The sequence below is a fragment of the Vicugna pacos genome, chromosome 3 (assembly GCF_048564905.1).
Source record: "Vicugna pacos chromosome 3, VicPac4, whole genome shotgun sequence".
Lineage (NCBI taxonomy): Eukaryota > Metazoa > Chordata > Mammalia > Artiodactyla > Camelidae > Vicugna > Vicugna pacos.
Window position 1 is genome coordinate 1,628,787 of NC_132989.1, and position 13,884 is coordinate 1,642,670.

Sequence of the window (13,884 nt, forward strand, 5' to 3'; positions counted from 1 at the left end):
GGTTAAGAGAAAAGAGCAAGCAAGATGGGGAAAGATTCACACGTTATATATATATAAAAATATATGTTTATATATATTATAGAAATATGTTATATATTTATATATATACATGTCATATATATATATACATATATATATATATATATATGTCATCTGCAAATAGAGACAATTTTATTCCTTTTTTCCCCCAATTCTGAAACTTTTTCTTTCTTTTTCTTGCCTGACTGCTCTAGCTAGGACTTTCAATACTATATTTAATAGAAGTGGCAAGAGTGGTCACCCTGGTCTTCTTCCTGATCTTAGAAGAAAATCTTTCACCACTGAGTATAATGTTAGCTGAGGGCTTTTCATATATGGGGTTTATCATGTTGAGATATGTTCCTTCTATGCCAAATTTGTTAGTAGTTTTTATCATGAATAGATGTTAAATGTTAACAACTTTTTCTGTATCTATTGAGATAATCATATGATATATTTCTTTCATGATATTAATGTGATGTACCACTTTAATTGATTTGCATATGTTGAATCATCCTTCCATCCCAGGGATAAGTCACACTGGATCTTGGTTAATGACCCATGTAATGTGCTGCTGAATTTGGCTTACTAGTATTTTTGTTGAAAGTGTGTGTGTGTGTGTTCATTAGAAATGTTGACCTGCAGTCTTCTTCTCTCGTAGTGCTCTCCTCTGGTTTTGGTATAAGAATAATGCTAATAAATTAATGAGTTGGGAGTGTTCCCTCCTCTTAGATACTCCCACCCCTTTTTCTACACCACCACCACTATTTAAAAATGCCACCATTTGACTGTCACAGGACAAGAATATGTGAACTACGAGCCAGAGATAAGCTAAGGGCCACTAGACAAGGCAGCCAGATAGAAACAGTAAATAATGAGGACATGTGAAGTGGGAAAAGTTCCTCTAAACCTTTGCCAAGGTAATTATATAAACGGAATCTTCCCCCTGGGTGAAGCTTGTGGCAGAGACCCACTTGCACTGTAGCACGTTTATAAATAACCCTAAAAATATTGACTGTTTATGAAAAAGAGTAAGAACAATATTAGGACTCAGTACCTTGCTGAGGTCATCTTAGGTCCAACAACTTTTTGTGTTCATGGACCTAATTTTCAGTTAACCCAGCAGTGATTAGACTCAGGAAGCATACTTATACTAACCAAATCTCCAGGCAGTTGGTTGATAAGACAATACTATTTATTAGCTGAGAAGTGAATGGGCCCCAAGGAGGGCTAAAATGTTGTCATTTAGGGTACAGCATTTATGACATTAGATGGAAAGCAAGGATGGCAGAACAGGATGTTAGATGACCCAAGGTGCATTAGGTAAGTCTGCCACCTACAATGAGAACTGCCATGCCAATGAAGTGCGACTACTTCTTTTTTGCCTATTTCTAAAAATGCACATGGGGATTCTTAAGCTCCCACTCTCCCTTTTCTAAATTCCATACAAACAACTAGTGTGACCCTGTTGAGATCACAGATTTTGGCTTAGTACCTTTACAATACCAGGTGTTGGGGCTCGGACAAAACAGTTAGTAAATACATAGAATAAATACTGAATGACTTAATAAAAGCATAAAACTTAAATGTTCTCACCAAAAGAAAAAAGATAAATACATAAGGCGATAGGTGTTATAACTAACTATATGGAGGGAATTTTTTCATTATATACCTATATATATGTATACTTACCATGATGTATACTTTAAATATCTTATAGTTCTGTATGTCAATTATTTCCCAATAAAGCTGAAATTATTTACACACATATATAATAAAACAAATTTGGAAGAAGAAAATAGGGAAAAAGGTATATACATGAGGTTGGTAACTATTATTGTCTGCGAGTGGATGGGATTATGGAATTTATATTCTTTAATTGTCTTTGCTTTCTTGTTTTTCTGTAACAAACATGCACATGTTCTTATGATAAGGATGGTTAAATAATTAACAAACTAACTGAATAAAAAGCCCTTGTCTTCGGGGCATACCTCTTGAGCCAAAAATAAGAAAGAAAAATAAAATGGCTGTTCTTTTATGTACGGTGATTACAAATCACACATTAAGTTTCATTACAAAGTCTTTTTTTTTAGATGTAGTTAAAGATTCTCGTACTGGAAAAAAAATTGCTTGTGTCCATGTTACAACTTCTGAGCTCGCAGTTGGTGCTGACCCAGCTTAGCTCTAGGTATGTATTTTCACTATGATCTGTAGATACGCTGCACTCATAACAGACTATTCCTTAAGCGTTTCACTACAATTTTCAAGTTCATATATGAAAACTCTGGTTCTAATTGTTATTTGCATGTGCCTTCGTATCAGGCAATAACTCTTTTCTGAGTCTATAACCCCTTCTGGTTGGACCACAATTGGACATGCCCCACATGTGGACAGAACAACTGTGGGAAACCACATTATATATATCTATAATGGTTACTTTCTAAGTTATATTTAGAAAGTAAGTGAAAAAAAGTTGATTAAGGAATATGCTTGAGTAACTTGCATAGAAAGCAATAAAAAGGGAAAAAACAGAGTTATTAAGAAAGACAAAGGACATGAAAAAATCAGAAACACAATACCCTAAAGTTCTCACAATAAATTTTCTTAACATCAAAAGCTCACAGTTTAACACTATGAAAGCTAATATTTAAGCTGAAGTAATCATTCTTACAGTTGCCTTATGAATATATGTAACATAATCCACAATGAAGACATGTCACTGTTAGATTTTCAGACTCAAGTAAAATAAGCACAGAAAAAGCAAACATGTTGGTAACACAAAGTTTATGTCATTGACCAGTTACTAAGCTTTAATGAAAACTTCGATTATGTATAGAATAGAAACCTTACTCATTATATCCTCTAACTTACTGCTGTAAAACTGCCATCAGTAAGTAGGAAATTAGGTGAAACAAGATGCCAAAATTTCAATTGGAGATTATTAAATGTATCATTTTTTTAAATCCTAAGCATCAAAATATGAGAATTTTATAGTTAAACACTCTTTTTAAACAAGACAAAATAAGAAAAGAACAGGTAAGTAAGTTAGAAAAATACCAGAAAATAAAACTTGAAAAAAGTAACATTTTACATAAATTAACAAAATTAATTCTGAATAGTAATAAAACATCCCTTTAAAAACATAGAAAAGACTCTAATAGCATAATAAAGATAAAAATACAAAATTAACAAGTAGATAATTTTGGAAATATTTCAGAAACATCTTTATCAAGTTTACTTCACAAAGAAATTTTCAAAAAAACCCCAGCAAATTAACAAGTTATACTGTAAGTAATGTCTCCTTTATTACAAAACTGTAAAACATCTGTACTGCAAAATACCATCATTAAAGTTTTTAACTAAAGTAGAAATATATTTGTAAACAAAGACACATTTCTTTAAATACACAGACACATCATGGAAAGAATCAGGTTGTCTAGTTGGGATTGAATGACTCACGCTAATAATTGTTCCTTCCACCAATACCTAACGAGTGTCTTCCAAGGTTCAACCAACCTTCCCTTCTAGCTCCCTGACAAATGCTGACTATGCTCCCTTGCAATTCTATTTCTTCTTTCTGTGCCCCCAGCACACTATGGTATATGGTCCACTGTATGAAGCTAGTATTTGGATTTGGCAGCTGAAAAGATCTCCTAACATGGGCACTTTTGGTCCCTTTGTTTTGAGCCAATCCACCATGATGACATGGGACATCCCACTGGATAGGGTCCTCTACATCCTCGAAGGTAATGCTGTGTCCCTACAGCTACCTACCACCTTTAAAAACCACTGATTATCTGTACTACCCACAAAAAAATAAGGTACTCATAGTCGATGGTGTCTTGGCTTGTCACCCAGTCAGTGTTGTCACTTGCAGTCCAATCATCTATCCAAACAGCCATCTTCTGGGTGGTTTCATATTATACTGATTATTCATGCCACCCTCAGAGAACAAGATGCACCTCCAGCCCGTCTACCTTAAAGTATGGAAAACTCCTGGGTGTTGTCATATCACACTGTGTCCAGCCTGACTGTAATAAAAACTTTGATAAAACCCCTCCCCCTGCTTTTGCTGAACATTCCCCTCAGCACCTCACACTCACCTGTTCACAGAATTCCAGATCCAGGGTCACATCTCCAGTTTCCTCTCCTCAGCTGGCCCCATCAGGAACACCACCTGTATCAACAAATGTTGTAACTCTCATATTTTGCCTTCTTCTCTAACACTCACATTTTTCCCCTCTTTGAAAATATCTGGCATCTATTATTTCACTGTGTGATTATAGGGTGGGAGTTCAAAGTGCTATCACAGTGTTGAGCCCATGAAATATTATTCTCCTTAAAATACCTTCTGGTATACAAATGTTGCTATACACCATTCAACTTTCTACTCTATTTTGGTAGATTCTTTTTTTTTTTCATTTGTAACATCCAATAACAAAACACAAAAATTAGTTTATTTTTAAATAAAGGAAACACAACTTTCTTATACAAATAGAATAGGAATAACTCTAGGCTAAAGGTCACAAATATTGTCAGCTAACTACCTGTCCCTTTTAAAAACAACAAAAATTGCACTCAAAAATAAACTTTACATTGAGCTCAAATGTCCTTTCAGAATAAGGAGATTTCAGGACGTACCATGAGAGGAAGTAGCATGCTGATATGAAAAACAAGCATTTTAATTGTCTATGGAGACAATCAGCTCCAGAGCAGACCAGAAAACTGAGACTGCAATTAAATAAAGGGGGAGCAGAGTGGTAAGTGAAGAAGTGAGGCATATGCTAATCTTTTAGAAATGAATTTCTGGAAATTTATTTGTAGTCAAAAGTAAGACCAGTTGGTTGAGCAGATAATGTATATCTTGATATTATTCCCTTTTAAGTCAGTAAGATGGTTTCTAGATCTTGGCAAGATGTTTCAGAAATGTGTGTCACTGCAAAAATATTTGGGTCAGGGGACTGTTGTTTTTTTTTTCCATTTTGAAGAATACAGAAAGCTTCCATTAAACCCATTTGTTGCTGCCTTTGAACAGGGAAGATATTAAGCATCAAAAAGGAAAAAGAAAGAAAGAAGGAAGGAAGGAAGAAAAAAAGGAGCCAAGGCAATTTTATGAGAAAGAAAATTTTCTGGAATAATCAGAGACAACATGAAAAGATTAATTTGAAATCCAGTCTTCACAAGTCTGTTTCTTTAATTTCATAGTTTGCTCTATCTGCAATAAAACATACAATCTAGTCAGACGAGATGAGATGCTGGTCTAATGACAGCAGCTGGTGCCTCCTGTCAATGTACCTGTTTCAGGACAAGAACATGAATTCTAGCCTCTGGAATTACTTCCTTGTCCACACTATTTCCAGCGGCCTGTGTCTTGAGAATAAATAAATAAGTGTTCACTTTATGCTCCCAGAAGCACAGGAGCTATTCAAGAAAAAGCAAACTAGGGAACCAAATGAGAGGTTCCAAGAAAAGGAAGTATTCAGGATGTTGTAAAGTCTGACTTCACACTGACTACCACCCAAACCAATGTCATTATGCCCAGAAAAATAATACCTTATCTTCTTCCCCTGCCTGAAAGAGGATGCAAGAATGTTAAAACTATCTTTGGAAGTTTGGTGCACAAGTGAAGTTTGATCTTCAGTTATGACTAAAAAGTTACCACAATGGCTACAGAGCTGCTTCTCTGGAAGATGAATCTCTCTGCAACAGTTCTAAAACATGTTGCTCCTGGTCCATGCAGTTTGTGGTACAACATGAAAATATCCATTCTGAATAATGGAAAAATTAAATGTTTTCTAAACCAGGTCCTGGGGCTTGCACAGTAATGTATCAGAAGAAAGTGAGCTACCCCTAGTGACCCCACTTCTTAAAAAAATTAACTTGAAAGAGAGAAACCTCATTGACTTACTTCCTCCATAACGAGATGGCTTATGCTAGGAAACAAACAATAGACTTTGTTAATGTGGCATCATCATGTCCCCAGAAGGGTACAAGAATTACATTTCCTCTATGGAAAACATGGGACTCATTAAAATGTCCATAAGATCCCGGACCATGATCATGAAAAAATGCCTTGCAATCTTTCTTTCTCTTACTTAAGGATTTATGCAGTAAGATATCAGGAGCTTACCTTGGCACTTTCCAAAACATTTGCCAATTAAAATTCATCCCGATTACCCCTTTATAATTCTTGCATAAGGCAACAGAAAAATACTATCATTCAGTAATTACAGAGAATTCAGAGAAATTACAGTAATTCAGAAAAATAACCTCATGAGTAAATTTCTTGAATAACTGGCCCAGAATATCAAGGTGGCTGAAGATTGACTTCCAATTGAACAACAAATATCAGGCATTATTGTACTGCTCTGTTCTCACTATAGTAAAATGTCACTTTGAATTTTTGAGCAAATTAATCACGTTCTTATTTCTCTTTTCTACCCTTAGAGTACTTCACAGGTTCTATAGAAGAAAAAAATTAATTGCTGCTTTATTGTCATTCAGAACTGGAGAGCCCCCATTTTTCCTTGATTATCTAAGTCTGATCCTGCTTACCAAAAATTTCCAGATTCCACATCCTGCATATTAAGTTGTTTTATACTGGTCTCAGCCTATCAACAGTTAACACTGTGGCTGGAGCAGAGATTATAGTAGTTATAATGCTTGCAAAACACCCTTCAGTGGAGTGGGGAGGATATAGCTCAGTGATAGAGTGCATGCTTAGCAATGCATGAGGTCCTGGGTTCAATTCCAAGTACCTCTATAAATAAATAAATTAAAAAAAAAACCTAATAGCTTCCCCCTTAAAAGAAATAAAAATTAAAAACAAATTAAAACCTTCAGCAATCATCAGGAAACTTTGAAAAAAAACGTTTTATGACTGACAAGACCTGAAAATTACACAACACACCTGGGGCCACATGATGCGGTGGGGGGAGGGGACAGCAGTGGGCCTGAGGTTCTACTCTTGTTAGGCGCAAGGTTGGAGACCTAGGATTTCTTGGATTCACACTTTTTTTAATTAAGGTATAGTCAGCTTGTAAGTTGTGTCAATTTCTGATGTACAGCAGAATTCTTCAGTCATATGTGAACATACATATATTCATTTTCACATTTCTTTCCTCTGTAAGTTACAAGATACTGAATATATTTCCCTGTGATATACAGTATACGCTTATTTATCTATTTTATATACACCAGCCAGCATCTGCAAATCTCAAACTCCCAATTTATCCCTTCCCACCCCCCTCCCCTCTGGCAACCACAAGTCTGTATTCTACGTTTGTGAGTCTGTTTCTGTTTTACATATGTTCATTTGCCTTTTTTTTTTTAGATTCCACATATGAGTGACATCATATGGTATTTTTCTTTCTCTTTCTGGCTTACTTCACTTAGAATGACATTCTCCAGGGACATCCATGTTGCTGCAAATGGTGTTATTTTATCATTTTTCCTGGCTGAGTAGTATTCCATTGTATAAATATACCACCCCTTCTTTATCCAGTCATCTGTTGATGGACATTCAGGTTGTTTCCATGTCTTGGCTATTGTAAATAGTGCTGCTATGAACACTGGGGTGCAGGTGTCTTTTTGAATTAGGATTCCCTCTGGGTATCTGTGGATTTTTGAAGGACAGCCATTCTGATTGGCGTGAGGTGATACTTCATTGTAGTTTTGATTTGCATTTCTCTGATAATTAGTGATATTGAACGTTTTTTCATGTGCCTATTAGTCATTTATACGTCTTCATTGGAGAATTGCTTCTTGTTTAGGCCTTCCGTCCATTTTTGGATTGGGTTGTTTGTTCAGTTCACTCTTTGTTGGTGAATTTAAACCATCAGAGCCAGAATTTGAAGTGCCAGAAGATTTGGGGAAAAAAATCCAACCAGGAGCCCAAAATGTCAGTGACTGAAATGAACTAAAATCTCTAAAACAAAAGCACCTCAGTGGGAGAAGGTGGCCTGATTGATTACCTTGTCAAGTGGCTGGCAACATGTCTGTTGGAGAGAGCCACCTTTGAGGTGGATTCCCCATTGAAATGGATCCCCCATTGAATCAAACCACAAATCAGGCACTCACATTACAAAAGAGAAAAAGAAAAAACCTGTCAGTGCGTGTGCTCCATAAACTGATTTTCCTTTCCTATATATTTTTCTAAATTATTAAGCCCCAGTTTACTTGGAGTTCAGAGATGTTTGTGCTCTCCTCAGCATGAGGGAGAACATTCTATTTCCAACCATATCCTGCTAGGTGTATATATATATAAATCTTCTAATGATTTTTTTTAAAAATGTCCTCCCTGTCACTTAAAATATATCACTTGAAAACTATTTGGCTTCTGTTATAAGCTGTCAGCCCCTTTAAAACTCACTCATGGATTCTTTCCTTTCTTATACACATAATAACATATTTTTGATTTAGCAAATAACAATATAAACTCTTTCCTCTTTCTTCAGGGTGGGGTGCTACTGCCTAGATGATGTTGTTTAGCAACCATATCAGTTTAATATCAAAAATCCAAATATAATAAAAACACATAACCATTAATATTATCACTTCTTTGAGACAGATTTGATTCTACAATCAATATGCTGAAAGTGAGGGTTTTTCCCCCTAATGTCTTCTATTGTTTGCCAATAGATACCATCACAGAGGGAAAATCTCCCAGTCGACTGAGTTGGACCATTAGCATATAAAAGTGTGGGTGCTGTTTTGTTCACATCTGCATGTTCAATGCCTCAGTAATTGTTAATAAACAAATGCATTTCATAAAGGAGATAAGGCAAACATAAGATCCATGATGCACTAAACATTGCATGTACCTAGCAACATCCAAAATGATAAAAGGTATAAGGGAAGATGTATTTAATTCACTTAAATAAATATCATCTGTCTAGTAAGGAGATCATCTTAGAAGTGCACTGGTGGTAGAAAATTAAAATGGAAAGAAATGGTTAGACTAGAGAGATAGCTAAAAGGTAAAATCCACAGGACTGTGTCTAGGTTACGTACAGTAGGCGAAATAGGAGACAGGAGTTGGGATGATGTATGTTCCATTTTGTGATACTGGGAATAGTGTGGGAAAACAAACAAAATCAGGGAGCTTTTGATTTAGTTTGGATGTGCTGATTTGAGGTTGTTTTAATACACCCAGGTGGAGAAGTGAAATACATAGTTGAACATAGACTATGAAATATTCGTGTTGGAACAGAAATCTGGGAGTCACCTGTGTAAAGACTTTAAACTGTGATGACTCCAAAAACCTACTAAGGAAAGAAATACAAAAAATCAGAAACTTGCAAGCAGGAGGGAAAACGCAGCAATAGAGGTGAGCTCAGTGTATAATGGGACTCAGTCAGGGGAACTTCCCACAAGCTGAGGGGTCCTGGAATCCATGGCTAGTTGAAAGAATAATGCCACTGACATTTATGTTTTGCTCTTTCTTTTACAAGCAACAGGTCAAAATATCTCTATCTCTGCAAAAGAAAAATTAGTTATACCCATATAGCATATGGTTATACCTACTAAATAAATTGATTTTATGAATAAACTTTATACACAATAAAACGTCTAGAATAATCTAATTTTAGTTTGGGTTGCTCAATATTATGCAGCCCAGTTTATAGATAACATACAGGTTATGCAAATTCTACAGGTCACACAGATGTTATGTGGTGGAATGGGTATTCAAACTCAGGTCCGTCCAACTGGAAAATTCAAACTCTGTTTAAAATGTTTTCTACTAAAACTCACTTATAAAATTATGAACATGACCAAATCATTTACTGAGTCATTATCCATTAATCAGTCTAAATAACTCTCTTCTAAATGTCTTTTAATAATCATGTCCCACTGAATCACAAAGTTATCCTCAGAATTTTTTGTTCTTTTTTAAAATATTTCGGAGGGAGGGAAGTAATTAGGTTTATTTATTTGTGTGTTTGTTTAATAGAGGTGCTAGGGATTGAACCCAGGACCTCGGGCATGCTAGGCATGCACTTTAACACTGAGCTATACCCTCCCCCTCCTCAGAATTTTTTTCAGTGCTGCCTTCACTTCCTTCTTTCTCAGAATATAGATAAGGGGGTTAAGTATGGGGGACATCACAGTGTAGAAGAGGGACACAAACTTATCCTGGTCCTTGGATCTCCTCTTGGCTGGCTGCAGATACATGAAGATAATGGTTCCATAGAAGACCATCACCACCGTCAGGTGGGAGGAGCAGGTTCCAAATGCTTTACGTCATCCAATGGCTGACTTTATCTTTAGAACTGCTTGGGTGATGTGCCCATAGGATATCAGGATGAGCGACAAGGGCACCACCAGGAATAAGACGCTAGCCACAAAGAGCTCTGCCTGGTTGAAGGCGGTGTCCACACAAGCCAACCTGATGAGCACAGGAACCTCACAGAAGAAATGATCCACATGGCGATGCCCACAGAAGGGCAGCTGCAGGTTGAGAGCGGACTGTATGAGGGTGGTTGCCAGACCACTGAGCCACGCCATAGATGCCAGGATGTGACAGAGCCGAGGGTGCATGACAGAGGCGTAATGCAGAGGACGACAGACTGCGACATAGCGATCGTAGGACATCACAGCCAAAAGGACACACTCTGTGGATCCCAGGGCAAGGGAGACATAGAGCTGAACCACACAGCCTCCATACGTGATAGACTTCTCTGGACCCCCCAGGTTGACTAGAAGCTGAGGAATAATACTGCTGGTGACGCAAAGGTCCAGTAATGAGAGATGGGAGAGGGAAAAGTACATGGGATTGTGGAGTTTAGAGTCCAAGACGGATACTAGGATGATGGCAGCATTGCCGAGGAGTGTCATGAGGTAAAGGGACATGATTACCCCAAAGAGAACCAGCTCCAACTGAGGTCGGTCAGAAAAACCTACCAGAATGAACCCAGAGAAGGTGCTCTCATTAGTCCACAGCATTACTCTCACTTTGATTACTCACTCCAGAGTGATTAAATCACATTAAACAGAAACTGCAAGGATTTTATGTCAATTCCCTGGCAGTTAAGATCTGGATGTTGAGAAGTAAGTTTGTAAACAGTTAAAGAGAAAAGGTCAAAGCAGAGAATCCTGGTGTGTGATATCCTTGATTATCTCATGAAGTGGCATTCCTGTTCTCATTGATCATATGTTTTCCATCTACCTTGAGGATGAAATAAAAGCTAAAATGCATTAATGCTGAGATGTTTCACACCTTTTCCTCAATATAATTTTTTATATAAAGGTAATGCAATTTCACAGGAAATACAGGAATTACAAACACCATAGTACATTCTCACAGTCTACCAAATGGATACATAAATAAGGCAGGAACGTGATAAAACATGTGAGAGTATGCATCTTATGATCAGTGTAAGCGGTTCACTGTGAGGATGCAGAGTTGGGAGAGGAATCTATAGAGGAGAAGGTTTGGAATGTATTCACCTTGCTCTTAAAGAGATGAGAAGGAGAGCAATCCAAGACCAACGAATTTCTTGATAGTAAGAAACAAATATAGAAATGGAGAGTACATGGTAGGGTTTTATCTGAAAAAGGAAAAAGAAACTAAATGGAAGCATGATTATTTCATATATTAACTATGCCACATAACAGGATACGATACTTATAAGGTAAATTTGAGTCACTTCTTTAAGGAATACAAACATCCGTAGATATCATTTGGATAGCATAGGCCTTGTAGGAGGGTTTTGGTTTTGTTTGAATTTTCCTTTTCAAGATAAATATGCCTGCACAGTATAGAATAATTTAAAACCAAAGAAACTCTAGTCCAGAAACTCTGTACACAGCCAATGCAAAGTGGACAATCACAATTAGAGACTGAATGCAATATCAATAGAATGCAAGAAATGCTGCAGAGGGCTCAGTGAAAATCATTAACATTTAACTCCCAACAGGATATTGAGACAACAAACAGGAAGAAGCTAAGATTATTGAAGTTTTACATATGATGAAATAAGGAGATTAAGTAGTTAAAAACCGTGTGCATCCATTTAGTTCCAAGTCAGCTGAAGCTGGGAAGAAACAGACTGATCATTTCTACAACTGAGAACCATTGTTTCGACATTCTTCTTGTCTTTAGGACTTTAACCCAGAGTCCCACTCAATCTGTGACACATTAACACTAGCTACTCATTTGACACCATACACAATTTACAGTATCTAATGTCCCACATGCAGGTGCCAGAAAGAAGAGTTGCCCAGCTTAGATTTACGTTCCTTCCTCTGCAGGGGACTGCATGGGCATCACTGTGCCCATCCAAGACTAACTGCACGATTAATACTGTCACATATAGTCCCTGAGTTAACGAGTTCCCTTGTGATGTGATTAACTCCAGGGATTCTGGGCAACAGGAGCCAGCGACAAAGGGCAAACAAATTAACACTGGAGGACAAAAATGGGGCCGGGGAGGTCAAGCAGCTGGCCTGCTGGCCACAGAGCCAAGTGCAATGAAAATTAAAGTTCCACTATTGGGGACCTCTTCCAATTGAATTTTGTGATTTTCTTTCCACTTCTCCTGCCCTTTTCTCTTGACTTTATGTATATGGCGTGGTTGCGGGGGTAGGAAAGAGAGAAATTGTTATAATTACACAAACACAAAAATACACTACGTGAGAATAAAAATATTTTGCAACTTAGAGCAGAGGACACTGTTCAGCAGGTAGATGCCTGAATATCTGGAGGGACCCTCAACAGGAGGAAACCACATGTTCTCAATGAATCTTTTTTTCCTCAGTTATAGGGAGCACAGAGGATATGGGCCCGAGGGTAAAGAAACTACTTTTCTGACAATGTTGCCATCCACCCCTAATATATGACACAAAGAAAGATTAAACAGAAAAACATATACAACAAAACTGAAATAAAAATAGCTGATAAAAAATAATGATGCCAGTCCTACAGTTTATGGAACTAAGTTAAGAAAAAGACTTTCCTAGAATCAAAATTTAATACCTCAAAATTCTGCTACTGAAAACTACCATAGGCAATCTGGAAAAAAAAAGCTCCTTGACTTTATGGCTTTTTATTGATGTAAATGATTGCTAAATGGCAAAAACACACAAAGTATAGTCCCCCTGGATGTGTTCTAGAAATTTAAAATATATGCTAATATTTCAGTACAGTGTTCCATATTGAGGATAAATGCTAATGATTTTTACAGACTAGTGAGAAAAGTCAGTAGGACACATGGAATATACTGCTTCTTCCATTTGGGAGGGCAAATGCAGAGACAGTGAGGAAGTCAGATGATCCCCAACCCCATTATATAGTTTAGGACACAATGACCCACAGAAACGGTTTATGGAAAAGTAATTCAGCGTCTTTGAACCACATTGTGAACTATATGTGACAAAACGTAGTAGTTAAAGCTCTTGGATAACTGACATTCAAAATAAACCCACTTTGACTACTTAACGATCTTAGAAATAGCTGAAGGTAGCAATTAGAAACCTTACAGCACACACAAGTGGCATGCAGCCCTTTTGCAGATTCACAACAAACATTATCATATTATACAACGTGGGAAACTAGGGAGTGGGGAAAAAAATCCCTCTCGTACTTTGTGAAAACCACAACTCCCTGCTTTTCCTTTAATCCACGGGAGAAACATTTTAAGATGTGTTGGCTTATGGTGTGCATATTTAGAGCATCCGTTTACTGAAACACTCTGCTGTGAGTGGACCCGCACACCTCACGCCCGTGTTGCTCAAGGACCTACTGTCCCTATGGACACCCATGTGGAGGCCGCGCGGAGGGAGGGGACACAGGTTACCTTTGGCCTTCTGGTGCGGTCGCCCCTCAGGCTGCAGCTCGTCGGCCTCTCGTCCACGAAGACGAAGACG

The 13,884-nt window shown here is 37.3% G+C and overlaps 1 pseudogene; it reads right to left on the reverse strand.

Moving 5' to 3' along the window:
- Positions 1-10,029: 10,029 nt before the first annotated feature.
- On the reverse strand, positions 10,030-11,052 carry LOC140689270 (olfactory receptor 2G2-like; annotated as a pseudogene).
- Positions 11,053-13,884: the final 2,832 nt, after the last annotated feature.